Source organism: Engraulis encrasicolus, chromosome 10 (genome assembly GCF_034702125.1).
Source record: "Engraulis encrasicolus isolate BLACKSEA-1 chromosome 10, IST_EnEncr_1.0, whole genome shotgun sequence".
NCBI lineage: Eukaryota > Metazoa > Chordata > Actinopteri > Clupeiformes > Engraulidae > Engraulis > Engraulis encrasicolus.
This window is the reverse complement of record NC_085866.1, coordinates 9212098-9224597: the sequence shown is the minus strand read 5'-3', so window position 1 is coordinate 9224597 and position 12500 is coordinate 9212098. Positions and strand designations below refer to the sequence as shown.

Here is a 12500-nt window from a genome sequence, read left to right as displayed (position 1 = left end):
CACACACGCAGACTACACAGAGACATACACAATCACTCAGACACAGACACACTGTCATGCACACAATACACACACACACACACACACACACACACACACACACACACACACAGACACACACACGCGCACACAATTTCACAAACAAATGCAGACATACTACATACGCACAAAATCCACATACACTTGAACACAAACCCTCATATACACACACAAACCACTGACAGACAAAATAAGCGAGTGCACACAGAGTGCACACAGACACACACACGCACACACACGCACACGCACACACACACACGCACGCACGCACGCACACACACACACACACACACACACAAAGCCTTGCATAAGCTGAGAGCGTATGGACTCTTCATCAGACAAGACCAGCAGTCAATGCTGACAAGGTCAGGGAAGTAGAAATTAATGCATTTGAACGAGAAGGGGGACAAAAGGCAAAATAAATGCAAGTGAATTCACACATACAGTAGGCCTACATACAGTACACTACACTGACCTAACTACTTCTTCAGACATTCCACCAGAGAGACACGATGAAGTGAAAGTTGCCATTGACTATGAATCAGACGCTTTTAAGAAAATGTGTTTTGCTTGATGTGAGCAGGTTGTGTCAAGGTCAGACAACATGTCCATACACTGTGTTGCAAAAACACCTTTCAGAGTTCATTCTCCCAGTTGCAATCGAGAAGTTGAATGGGGCAATGTCTCTCTTCAGAGTCACTCTGCACCGGATGATGGAAACTTGTAAAACGATTGTTTTCTCCACGGAGACGGGGCAACACCGAAGGAAGAGGACGGGAGGACCAGGAAAGGACGGGAGAAAGTAGTTTGACTTGCACACAGTGACTCGTGGTATTTGTTTTGGTTTAACAACTTAACAGCCAGTGTTTGTTACTCAGCAAAAGGTGTGACGTTCTGTGTTGATGAAAGAATGAGTGTAGCAAATGGGGAGCCGGAGGAATGGTGTGTTAAATACAAAAAGACTACCTGGTGAAGCAAATTTATTTCAAACGCACCATTAAGACAAACACGTAACATTTATTTAGCTCAAAGGAAGATGCTGACTAGGTGTGATCTGTATCTCACCGGAGTTAATTAAGCAAAGTGAATGAAGAAATCAGGGGTGGACTTATTTATGGTGTTAAAGTGTTCAAGTAAGGCCCCTTGCGCGCAACAAGCAAGCCTCTTTGCACTTTCATGGAGAAATAAAATGCTGAGGGCAGCTTTAGTTTGTTGCAGAAGGATGATAAAAAAGGGCCATCAGGTAAATTGGTGTTTTACTTTGCTGCTGGATGAAGTGTGTATCTGTCAGTGAATGTTGCTGAAGATGCAGTGCTTGGATATATGAAGAGTTCAGATGCAAAACCCCTTGGATCATGGTGCATACCAACAACACACTGTCAAAAATGCCAATACAATATGTTGGAGAATTATTTTGCAAACCAACAAACTGAGGCCGCTGAAAACAGAATGCCTTCGGTGAGTTCAGATGCAAAACCCCCTAACTCCATTTCTGAAGACCTGCACTTCTATATTTTTAGAGAACCCTGTTGTTGGTTTGGTTTACATTCATGTACTTGATAATACATATAAATAGTTATATTACATAAATAAAATAAAAAATATGCAATTTTGATAGCCTTGTATTAAATAAAAATGAATTAAGATTCTTTTCTGAAAAGGCACTTAGGGGGTGTTGCATCTGAACTCTTCATATGTAACTGCCATTGGATGAATTTAACAACAGGTGTTGCATTCATAAAAAGTGGCACAGTACACTTCAGACATTATCTGTCTTATTCAGTCCAATAATGTTGCTTTGACAAGCCCTTTCAAGAGCAAATTATGCAATACTGCACAGCACCAGAGAGAGTTTATGGGTAATACGAGAGAGGAATCTCGCTACTTTTTCCGGGTGGTACTGTCCACTAAGTGGCGCCATCCAGACAGAGCAGAGGAGCGCCAAGGAGCGCAGAGGCTGTTGAAATGAATGGGGTCGCATGGAGCTCAACCACGATGCTGCCATTGCTTTGGGAGAGAATTGGTATCATCGTTTCATTTTATTTTTCCAAAAGGCAGGATAGATTATCCTTTCAAACAGCAGTTAGTTTGAATGTTTAAACTTGCTGGATCTTTGTAAAATACGTCTTTATTGTCAATATGACGTCACGAGTGGCTTCACACACTGCGTTTAGATTGGTCGGCCGGCTGCATTGCTGTGATCACGACGACCGTAAAGCAATTTTGTTAGCAAGATGCTAGCGGAGCCTGACTCATAAATGCCAACGCTGTAGGAAATCAGAAGGACATAATTCCCAGGTTATTGTACATTTCATTGAAATCCACATTGGTTTCTCAGAACTTACAGTAATATTGTCAAGTTTCAGCAGACAGCGAGCACAATTGTCAGTTATTAGCGCCAGCCTTATGAGCTCTGCTGTCTCGACAGCGCTCCCTAGGTGAACTGCAGGCACGGGTTTGAGGGCGAGATTCAACACTGTATGTAAACCCACTGTGACAGCACCGACAAGGCAGATCCGGTTTATGACTTCATTGCATTTTGAATGCACCTGGGTTTGCTTCCTTCTACTGCTTACCAAGTTTATAGGGTTTAAGTGACATTGATTGGTGATATATTTCCGATCGAGCTTACCGGACAATCTCTAAAAGCATCTATAAAGTTGTGATGCAAATGGATTCTGCTAACAGTGAGCAAACCTCAGACATTAGCCTGCCTGGTTGTTAATGTATGCTGGTTTCCGAGTGTTTCTTTCTGTATTATTGTGCCATTACCGCTCTTTATTAACATATTTACACTTCATGTTTTTCTTGTGTGGTTGTTTTTATCATCATGGGAAGTGGGGGATATCAGAGTGGCTACTGTAAGTGGCTAACGCCATCTTTACACTACGTGTACGATTATGTTAGTGAGCAATGTTGGATCTTAGCAGCTAAGTGGCTAAGCGGCTAAGCCTGGCTCCCTCATATCCCTGCGGACGCACCCCATCTCCTTCTGTGAAGCGCGGAGCCTCCACTTCACTCCACTGCACTAGCTAGCGCCTGACAGCTCGTGCTTATTCCCTACCCTAGCCTGGCACTTCCTGGTCATTCATATTTCACTATGACGACGGACGGGACAGTGGCAAGCACAATGTGTTCCCTTCAATTATTTGGTGATGGGATGGGTTGGGACAAAGATGCAGCTCCTGATAGACTATTTGTGTCTCCGCCACTTATCTTTCTACTCCCTCTCTCTTTCTCTCTCTGTCATTTTTTTTCTTTCCCTGTCTCCCACTCACTCGTTAAGCTACTGAGGCGGTGTCTAGCTAGCCTCTTGGTGACTCCTTTTTAGTCTTTTTCTGATGTTTGCAGCTCCAATTAGATTGGAAATGTATGACCACATAAAGTATGTGTCACAAAACTGTGATTGTGATGTGGTAGGCTACTTGTGCCCTTTCCAAATATCACTCCCATTGTTCATGCTTTCAGTCTCTCCCTTCCCTTTCAATCTCTCTCCCATATCTCTCCCCATTTCCCTCTCTCTCTCTCTTGCATCCTCGCCCCACTTCCTCTCAACCCTACCACCCCCCATCCATTAGTGTATGCCCAGTGAAGCATGCGGCATGTTTCCCTAAAGCTGTTCCACTGTACAGTACCCACCGTCACAATTTACACATGAGTTGTCCACACAATCCACTCTACCCATCCCGTAGCCTACCTACAGTGTAACCTCATGCGACTCATATCTCTCTGCCAAATGTCCAAACTCACATTCACTCACCATTTCCTTCTGATCTGAGTACGTATGACAACCAGGGACTTGGCCAGAATGTTGAAACTACTCACTGAGCATTCAGAAACGGGAATTGCCACAAGCCTGGAGAGTTTCTTTAACAAGTCGAGTTTTGCCAGCTTTATCTGTTTCAAGTGACAGAGCTTGGTTTTACCCAGGTTTAACCCATGCACCTTGTAGTGGGAGGACCTCTTGTGTCTTGGGAGCCTTTGCTAAGGTTTACAAGAACATTACCTCTTGAAGGTTTGATCACCATATCACATACATACTGCACAGTCAATTCTGCAGTGCTCATTTAACACTTAGAGTTGATTTGACATCATATGGACTTAAATGGACTCTGTTGTGTGTTGAATTAACACCGCAGCATTTACTGTGTGCCCTCAGGTTAGCTGCTAGTGGCTTCCGGTCTCAAGGCTTCTTTCAGCAAAGTCTTTATGCAGATACTAAAGGGGTATGTATTAACATTTGTGCCAAATTTCATGCTAGCATTGTTAACTGAACTATTTATGGGCTTCTTTACAAGTCGCGAGTGAGGGCATCTTGAAAAATGTGATGGCCATGTTGGATTTTTGGTGTGGCCAATGCCCCAAAAAGTGCATTATAATCAGGGCTCGAGTTGTAGGGGGATGTGGTCCAAAATCATGCCCTTTAACGAAAATGGTCAAAAATCATCCCCCTCTAAAACAGGTCTCCCTTCTTCACATATTGTGTTAAAATTCCACTATTTAACAACTACATTTTCAAAAATGTCTTTAACAAGTCGAGTTTTGCCAGCTTTATCTGTTTCAAGTGACAGAGCTTGGTTTTACCCAGGTTTAACCCATGCACCTTGTAGTGGGAGAACCTCTTGTGTCTTGGGAGCCTTTGCTAGGGTTTACAAGTACAGTACCTCTTGAGGTTTTGATCACCATATCACATGCAAACTGGCTTCAAGCTAGCTGCTACTGGCATCCGGTCTCAAGGCCAGTGTTACCAGATGTGTCCGACCAAATCCCGCCCAAAAGCTTCTCAAAAAACGGCAAATTGCGCTAAATTCCGCTCAAATTCAACAAATTACATTGACTTCTATGGGCCCAAAACGGCTGAAAAAAACGGCAAATGGCCAATTTTTCCCATTTTTACCCACAGACGCTCATCCAAAGTAGCCCAATTGGGCGGGCACCCACCCAATCTGGCAACACTGCTCAAGGCTTCATTCAGCAAAGTCTTTATGCAGATACTAAAGGGGTATGTATTAACATTTGTGTCAAATTTCATGCTAGCTAGCATTGTTAACTGAACTATTATTGGGCTTCTTTACAAGCGGAGAGTGAGGGCACCTTGAAAAATGTGATGGCCATGTTGGATTTTGGTGTGACCAACGCCCTAAAAAGTGCATTATAATCAGGGCTCGAGTTGTAGAGGGATGTGGTCCAAAATCATCCCCTTTAACAAAAATGGTCAAAAATCACCCCCCTCTAAAACAGGCCTCCCTTCTTCACATATTGTGTTAAAATTCCACTTTTTAACAACTACATTTTCAAACATTTCTCGGGGGAGCAAATAATCAGAATCCATCTCTGACCATACCCCCTGCATTGATTTTACAACTCGATCACTGATTCTAATGAACATTTATGCGAATTTTTCTGAACTATTTTTGGCCTTATCTATTCCACTGAGGGGGCTCAGGAAGGACTGCAACGCATGAGCATTCATAATCAATATTCGGAGCGGAGGGGATGTGTTTTGAGGGGGGATGTGTGTCACTGAACAAGAACATTCATACAGTACTGTATCAAATCAAACTGTAATCATACTGTATCAAATCAAATCTCTTCTGGTCCAAAGGCAAAGCTCCAGTTGGAAGACTTGTACAACGTGCAAATTCAAAATCTCTTGGAGGCTGTTTGTTCTGATATTGCAGAAAAGGAGGATGGATCATGCATATGCATCATCTCTTCGGGGTGAGTGGAGGGGGGGAATGGTATTATTATTTTACAGAGGAATAAGGAGAGGAGAGGAGGCATGCAGGCAACATGGGAAATCTCAGTCTTGTCTGTCTCCTTGCCCAGATGTGTGTGTGTGTGTGTGTGTGTGTGTGTGTGTGTGTGTGTGTGTGTGTGTGTGTGTGTGTGTGTGTGTGTGTGTGTGTGTGTGTGTGTGTGTGTGTGTGTGTGTGTGTGTGTGTGTGTGTGTACTGTATGTGTGTGCGTGCGTGCGTGCATGTGTGCATTTGTGCGTGTGTGTGACATGATTCTGCACCCTATCAGGCCCAGGCTCGTCACCAATCAGTGGCCTCTCCATCTCTCCCCCTTTCCTCCTCTTCATCTCTCCTCCTTTCCTCCTCTCCATCTATCCACCTCTCCCTCTGTCAGCCTGCCCTCCTTTTCACCTCTCCTCTACTCAAACTGTCCTTCTCTCTTCCTCGCAATCCCATTTCCCCTCTATCGCTCCCTCTAGCCGTCTCTATCCTGCTCTACCTCTCCATATTTTTGGGTATCCTTCCACCTCTCCATCTGTCATCTTTTTCTTTCAATTCTATCTCCATATCTCTCGTTCTCTACACCTACTTCTCTCCTTTAAATATTCCTACTTCTGCACTTCTCCCACTCTCCTCTCCATTGAACTCCATGAACTTCTCTAAGGTGGTTTTCAGGCGAGCAGAGCAGATCGGCGCTGGTGCCGGTGCCCACACCAGTTATGTTTGGCACTAAAGTGCTTATCAGCGACATACCGGGCTCTGAACTTTTTCTGCATGTGACTGTGTTACCCGGATGAACCTGCTGATGCCCACGTTGTCGTCGCGGAGAAAAAACAAGTAATTTGCGGTTGGCATTGCGAACCAACTTTTCGGTTCGGGAACACTGAGATCTATGGTGTGAACACATCAGCCGGTTCGCGATTAGGTGCGGGAACGGACACCGGCACGGTTCTCAGTCGGCCTGAATGTGCCTTACCGGACAAATAGAGCAGCCGCAACGCGATTGAAGCGACAGAGAATCGCTTCTGTGCAGCAAGAGCGATACGAGCGATTGAAGCGACTAGCATATGTCCAGGCAAAGCATTCAAACATTCCCATTGGCTGTGGTCTATGACCTCTATACAGTCATTGGTTGTCGCGGCTGGTCGCCGAATCGCGTCATAGAAAGCTGAAAGGATTTCAACTTCAAACTGACGCTCTCGTCGCGCAAATCGCCTCTAGTTTCCAGAATCGCTTTTGTCGCGACTCAATACAAAATCAATTACTTCCGTCGCTCGCCTCGCTCTTGTCGCAGTAGGTGTATTTGTGCGGTTAAGACAGAGATTCTTTAAGTATATAGAGATATGCCAATGTAATAGGTTGCTATGGGCACCTAACATGACCAGGTTCCGGTCTGCCTAAAGGGGCGTGTCATAATGCTCCTAGCATTGAATAGAACAGTCCTTAGGTCTGCTTAGGTCTGCCTAAAGGGGGATTTCCCCCCCTCCCCCTTGCAATTATAGAACCCGGAAACAATGGGCCAACGGAACCTCTCTCTCTCTACTCTCTCTGGTTAAGAGGCAGCACTATACTGTGAGCCCCACCTCCTTGGAACCCTTGGGATGATTGGCATGTGGGGTGATTATGACATCACTTCATATTATGTGCCCCGCCTATCTAATGACCCCCAAGGATGAGCCTGTTGGCCCACAAACTAATCTGCCATTACAAGGGCCCCCAGCCCCTGTCTTGGTGTGTGTGTGTGTGTGTGTGTGCGTGTGCGTGTGTGTGTGCATGTGTGCGTGTGTGTGTGCATGTGTGCGTGTGTGTGTGTGTGTGCGTGTGCGTGTTAGTGTGTGTGTGTGCTCGCACATGTGTGTTGGTTGAGTAGCTATTTTGAGCATTGTAGTCTAGTCCATTGCCATTACCCATTTAAATTACATCTGCCCTGCAGATTAGAAATTGCACAAGCAAACGGAAAACCAGGAGAACAGAGTGAGTGAGTGAGCATGGCCGTAGTCACATATGAGGTAAAGGAGGTCCGGACCTTTCTTATTTCCAGAGACAATAATATATTTGTTTTATCTCAGTTTTTGCATACACGTTTCAATCAACGTTTTTATTTACATAGCTTTTGTGTATGGGTGAGTATGTGGCAACATTGGACAGGTCTCTTTCTGCCCTTTCCAACAGTATGTGCATGACATGTGTGTGTCCTTCACTCAGCAATTAATGCAATTAATTAAGTTTTAATTTCCAGAAATACATATTTTCAGCTGTAAAACATACTGTATTTTGATCATACTAGTAAATATTGGTTTATTATTTAGCAAATATTCATGAAAAGACTTGAAAAATTGGCAGACAGCACAGTTTCAATGATCGCACACTATAGACCTCCCTTATTTAGAACTCCTGGCTACGGAGTGAGTGAGTGAGTGAGTGAGTGAGTGAGTGAGTGAGTGAGTGAGTGAGTGAGTGCTTGCACGTGTGCGTGCGTGTGTAGTATGAACCCTTCAGCAGCTTTTCCCTGGGTGTGTATGTACAGTTGGAGGATATATATACATCAGGGCTTGACATTAACTTTTTCACCCACCAGCCACTGTTGCTAGTGGTTTTCCCGAGTCACTAGCCATTCAGGTAATCCACTAGCCACAGATTTTATAAAAAACATTTTTTTTATCATAGTACTGCTGGTCTAATCTCAGAAGATGAGGTGCTAAAGCAAGATGAGTGTATAGCTATCTACATGGAAGTATATCGAGTAAATAGAAAACTGAGTTACTGAGATTATTCTTGAACTTAAATACAACTAATTGATACACAAGGGGCAAACAACAGCATATTGAGTTCCTGCGCCCGTCGTCATAGTTGCTGGTCGCGTGCCGAAAAATGATGGGCGTAGCCATTTTGGCAGTAATCGCGTCAGTAGATTGGCAGACACTGACTGGCTGTCACGGTGAAGGAGGACGGACTTTACAGTGACACTTGACAGGATGGTAGACAACTGTTGTGCTCCAGGTTGTCGAAACAGACGGGGCAAGAAGAAAGGAGGATTAGCTCTATCATTTTATCGCATCCCAAAAGATGCTGCGAGGAGGGAAAAGTGGATAAGTGCTATCAAAAGAGCCAGGAGCCATCAGAAGAAGACTGAAAGGTGGGACCCGCCTGCCGTAGGATTTCGTTTGTGCAGCGAACACTTCATATCAGGTGGGTGACCAATGTTACAAAACATTTCTGGAAGTTTAATTTTAATATTTATATTTACATATGTATATGTATACCTGAATCACAGCACGCAATTATTATAATTAGTGGACACCGTGGCGTCCCTTTTTTACACAACAAGGTTCAGGCGCAACCTAGCCAGTTAGCAGTAGCTTGTAGTAAGCTAGTGGTAAACAACCCCGTGTTGACATTCCTTTTTATTTTGTAGGGAGAAAGAGTGATAACCCTTTAAGTCCAGACTTTGTGCCATCGATTTTTGGCTATCTTCCGTCTCCAGAGAAGAGGAGACGGACAGCTAGACTGGAGGTGTTCAACAGGAGGCAGAAGGCGAAAATATTGAAAATAGAGCAGGCAAAGCTAACTGCAGAAGCCATCCGTGTAAGGTGGGTAAAACTAGTTGTTAAATCAAGCCCCCGTCTGATTGATTATTTACATGTTGCTGCCATGATGTGGTTATAAAGAAAAGCGCCACACCAGTAATTTAATGAAGGAATAACATATGATTTGCTTCCATGAAACATGTCAAACAGTAAACGTGTAAACATGTCATTGTCATTAGTATTTTATGCATGATTTTTTGCTGATTTTGTGTTTCATCAGGGCGTCAATTGATTGTCCCCAAAACAATGCAGCAACAGAGGACCAAACCACAGAGCCCTCCATCACAGAAAACCAAGTCATAGAGCCCCCCATCACAGATCCTTTGGAAGACTCGGGTGATGAAGATCCTGTCCAGCCTGATCCAGCAACACCACCTTGCACCTCTGAAACCTGTAGTAAGCACATCCAGTCTCTTGAGCTAGAATGCCAAGCTCTAAGGACTGAAAATATGTTGTTAAGGGACAAAATAAATAGAAAGACCCTGACAGAGCTTAGTTTGCAAAATGATGATAAAAAGGTGAATACCCTCACTGGGTTAGCAACCTATACATGTCTTATGACCATCTTTCAATGTTTGACTCCATTTCTCAAACTTAGAGCATCAATAACATGTTTTCAACAATATATGTTGACTTTGATGAAGCTGCGGATGAACTTGACTTTTGACTTTTTAGGTTTTTATTTTGCCATCGATCCAACTACTGCCTCTAGACACTTCAAACACTGCGTTAATTTGATTTATTGTAGACTGGTGCCAAGTCTAGTGGTGTGGCCTGATAGAGAATCTTTAAGAACATCTCTTCCATATGTATTTAGAAATGGTGGCTATGAGAAGACTGTTTGTATCATAGATTGTTTTGAAATATTTTTAGAGAAACCAAGTAGATTGCGACCCAGTGCACAGTGTTACTCAAAATACAAATCACATCACACCATGAAATATTTAATTGCCATTTGTCCTCAAGGTTCAATTTCTTTCATCTCTAATGGATGGGGAGGTCGCACCAGTGATAAATTCATTACAGAACACAGTAATTTTTTACCTAATATTCTCCCAGGGGATATTGTTTTGGCAGACAGGGGCTTTCTGGTGAAAGAGGCTATTGAAAGATGTCTGGCTGAATTGAAAATCCCAGCATTTACTCGTGGGAAAGCACAGTTAGATCCTGTTGACATAGAGAATACAAGATCCCTAGCCTCCTTAAGAATTCACATTGAAAGAGTCATAGGAGTACTTCGTCAGAAATATACTATCTTACAAAGCACTGTGCCAATAACTTTCACAGACAGAGACAGAAAATTATGTCACTTATCTTGATAAAATTGTAAGTGTATGTTGTGCACTAACAAATGTACCAGATTCTGTGGTGCCCTTTGAGTGAATTTGTGTGCCAACAGAAAATAAACCTTTTATGATGGCTTCTCACTTGTTTGTTGTGACTACTTTTCTCACACACTAGATTTGAGTGATCTATCCATGTTTTATGCTCGTCACAGATACTACTACAGACAGAAGAGAACAACATTGTGGCATTGCGTTTACCAAGATTTCAACCTTTTACTCAATCAGGTTTCAAAAGGTGACTACCGGTATGCTAGTCTCATTAAAGGGTGAGACAACCCAGATGTTAAAACACAATTTTCCCCGACATGTTCTGGATGATAAAGGAGGACACAGCTATTACACATACAATTCTTTTTATTATCTTCTTACTGTGCAACCATGAGTACATAGGAACAAGTTAGTAAGACTAAGTAATTAAGGTTTTTTTTGGGCATTGCGTAGTTTCCTACAGCTTGGACACAGCCACTGTTTTGGTACCCTTTTCAGCTGGAGGCAGGTTTGGTGGAACCTCTTCACGGCACAGAACCCTGAGGCACAAACGAGCATGTTCCCTGCCACAGGTGCACGGCAGTAGCACCACTGTTGCTGGGGATCGGAGTCAGCAGTTGGTTGTTTAGGTGCAGAAAACCATTTTCCTAACAACTCTGGGATAATACATTTTGTGAAGAAGGCACGAGCGAGTTCAAGTTGTACTTGAAAGAATTCTGAGTCGAATGCAATGCGTTCTACAAAGAGTTCCTTTTCCGTCCACAGAATAAAATCACAGTAATCACATTTTGTGACAAATAGCTGCATCTGGACTTGGTAGAAGTATGGATGGTCTCGCTTGACTTCAATTTTTCCGTCAACATTTTTTTCTAGGCAAAAGTGTCCACCAGAATTTACAGCTTCACTCACAGACAAGTCCTTTGCTGAAAATGGGCATTTGATTTCTATTACCCCTGTGCCACAGCAGCTACAGGACACATACCCATCAGGTGAGGCCCCGATAAATGGGTGCTGAGTAGAAATTCTGAATCCGGCTGGTCGCACCAGGACATCTGTGTGTGATAGTCGATGCTGCATTTCGTAATAACTTCTGGCCAGTTCTTCATTCTTGCATCCCCATCTGAAGAAACAATGTAAATATTAGTTTTGAACAATAGTAATGCCACCCCACAGTGCTACCTCCCTGGACTTTACAAATGTTTACTGCTGTACTTCTGCTCTTCTTCTTTTTTTTTTTTGAAAGAATAGCCTATTACCTACTGCATTTACCCTCTCTGTTTGCATTTACCTCACACTCATTTTCTTGTACACCATATGGACATATAGAGACTACATACTGCACACCCTATTTTACTTCACAGGGAAATTCCAGCTGATTTCAACATGCAGTTGCAATGGTCATACACACACTACCCTGGACTTTTCCATGCTTTCCTGGAGATGTGGCATTTACATCATCCCACATGATACTGCTGTATTGTAAAGTGTCAGCTGACGCACATGTCACAATAATATATCAAATGCATACGCCCATCACTTTTTGGGATGATGAGCATCAGCCTTGCATCAACAAAGGCAGAAACGTATGGGATGCTATTTGGAGTGTGTTATAATATTCAGCTGCATGTTGACATTGGCTGGAATTATCTATGCTCATGAATACCTGGTAGCCTCACTGGTGAAAACATGGGACTTTGGGTAACAAATCTGTCTCATGAGAGACACTGCTGGCTTTCTGATGTCTGTTCTGGTTGCTGCTCTGAAGGTAGATCCTGTCACCCTACCACTCCTCTGATCGTACC

General features: G+C 43.4%; 1 protein-coding gene and 1 long non-coding RNA gene across 2 annotated transcripts in view; both read right to left on the bottom strand.

Annotated features, from left to right (window-relative positions):
• plch2a (phospholipase C, eta 2a) overlaps positions 1-12500 on the bottom strand; it is a 343556-nt gene that overhangs the window by 158497 nt on the left and 172559 nt on the right. The gene's annotated exons all lie outside the window — the stretch shown is intronic.
• The window catches only part of LOC134457560 (uncharacterized), a 2376-nt gene continuing 575 nt past the window's right edge, over positions 10700-12500 (bottom strand). The window contains exons 2-3 of the long non-coding RNA XR_010036446.1: positions 12362-12500; positions 10700-11818 (exon numbers count right to left, since the gene is read on the bottom strand). The exon at positions 12362-12500 is cut by the window's right edge and continues 49 nt beyond it. This is a non-coding gene — a long non-coding RNA (uncharacterized LOC134457560). The remainder of the gene's footprint in view (positions 11819-12361) is intronic.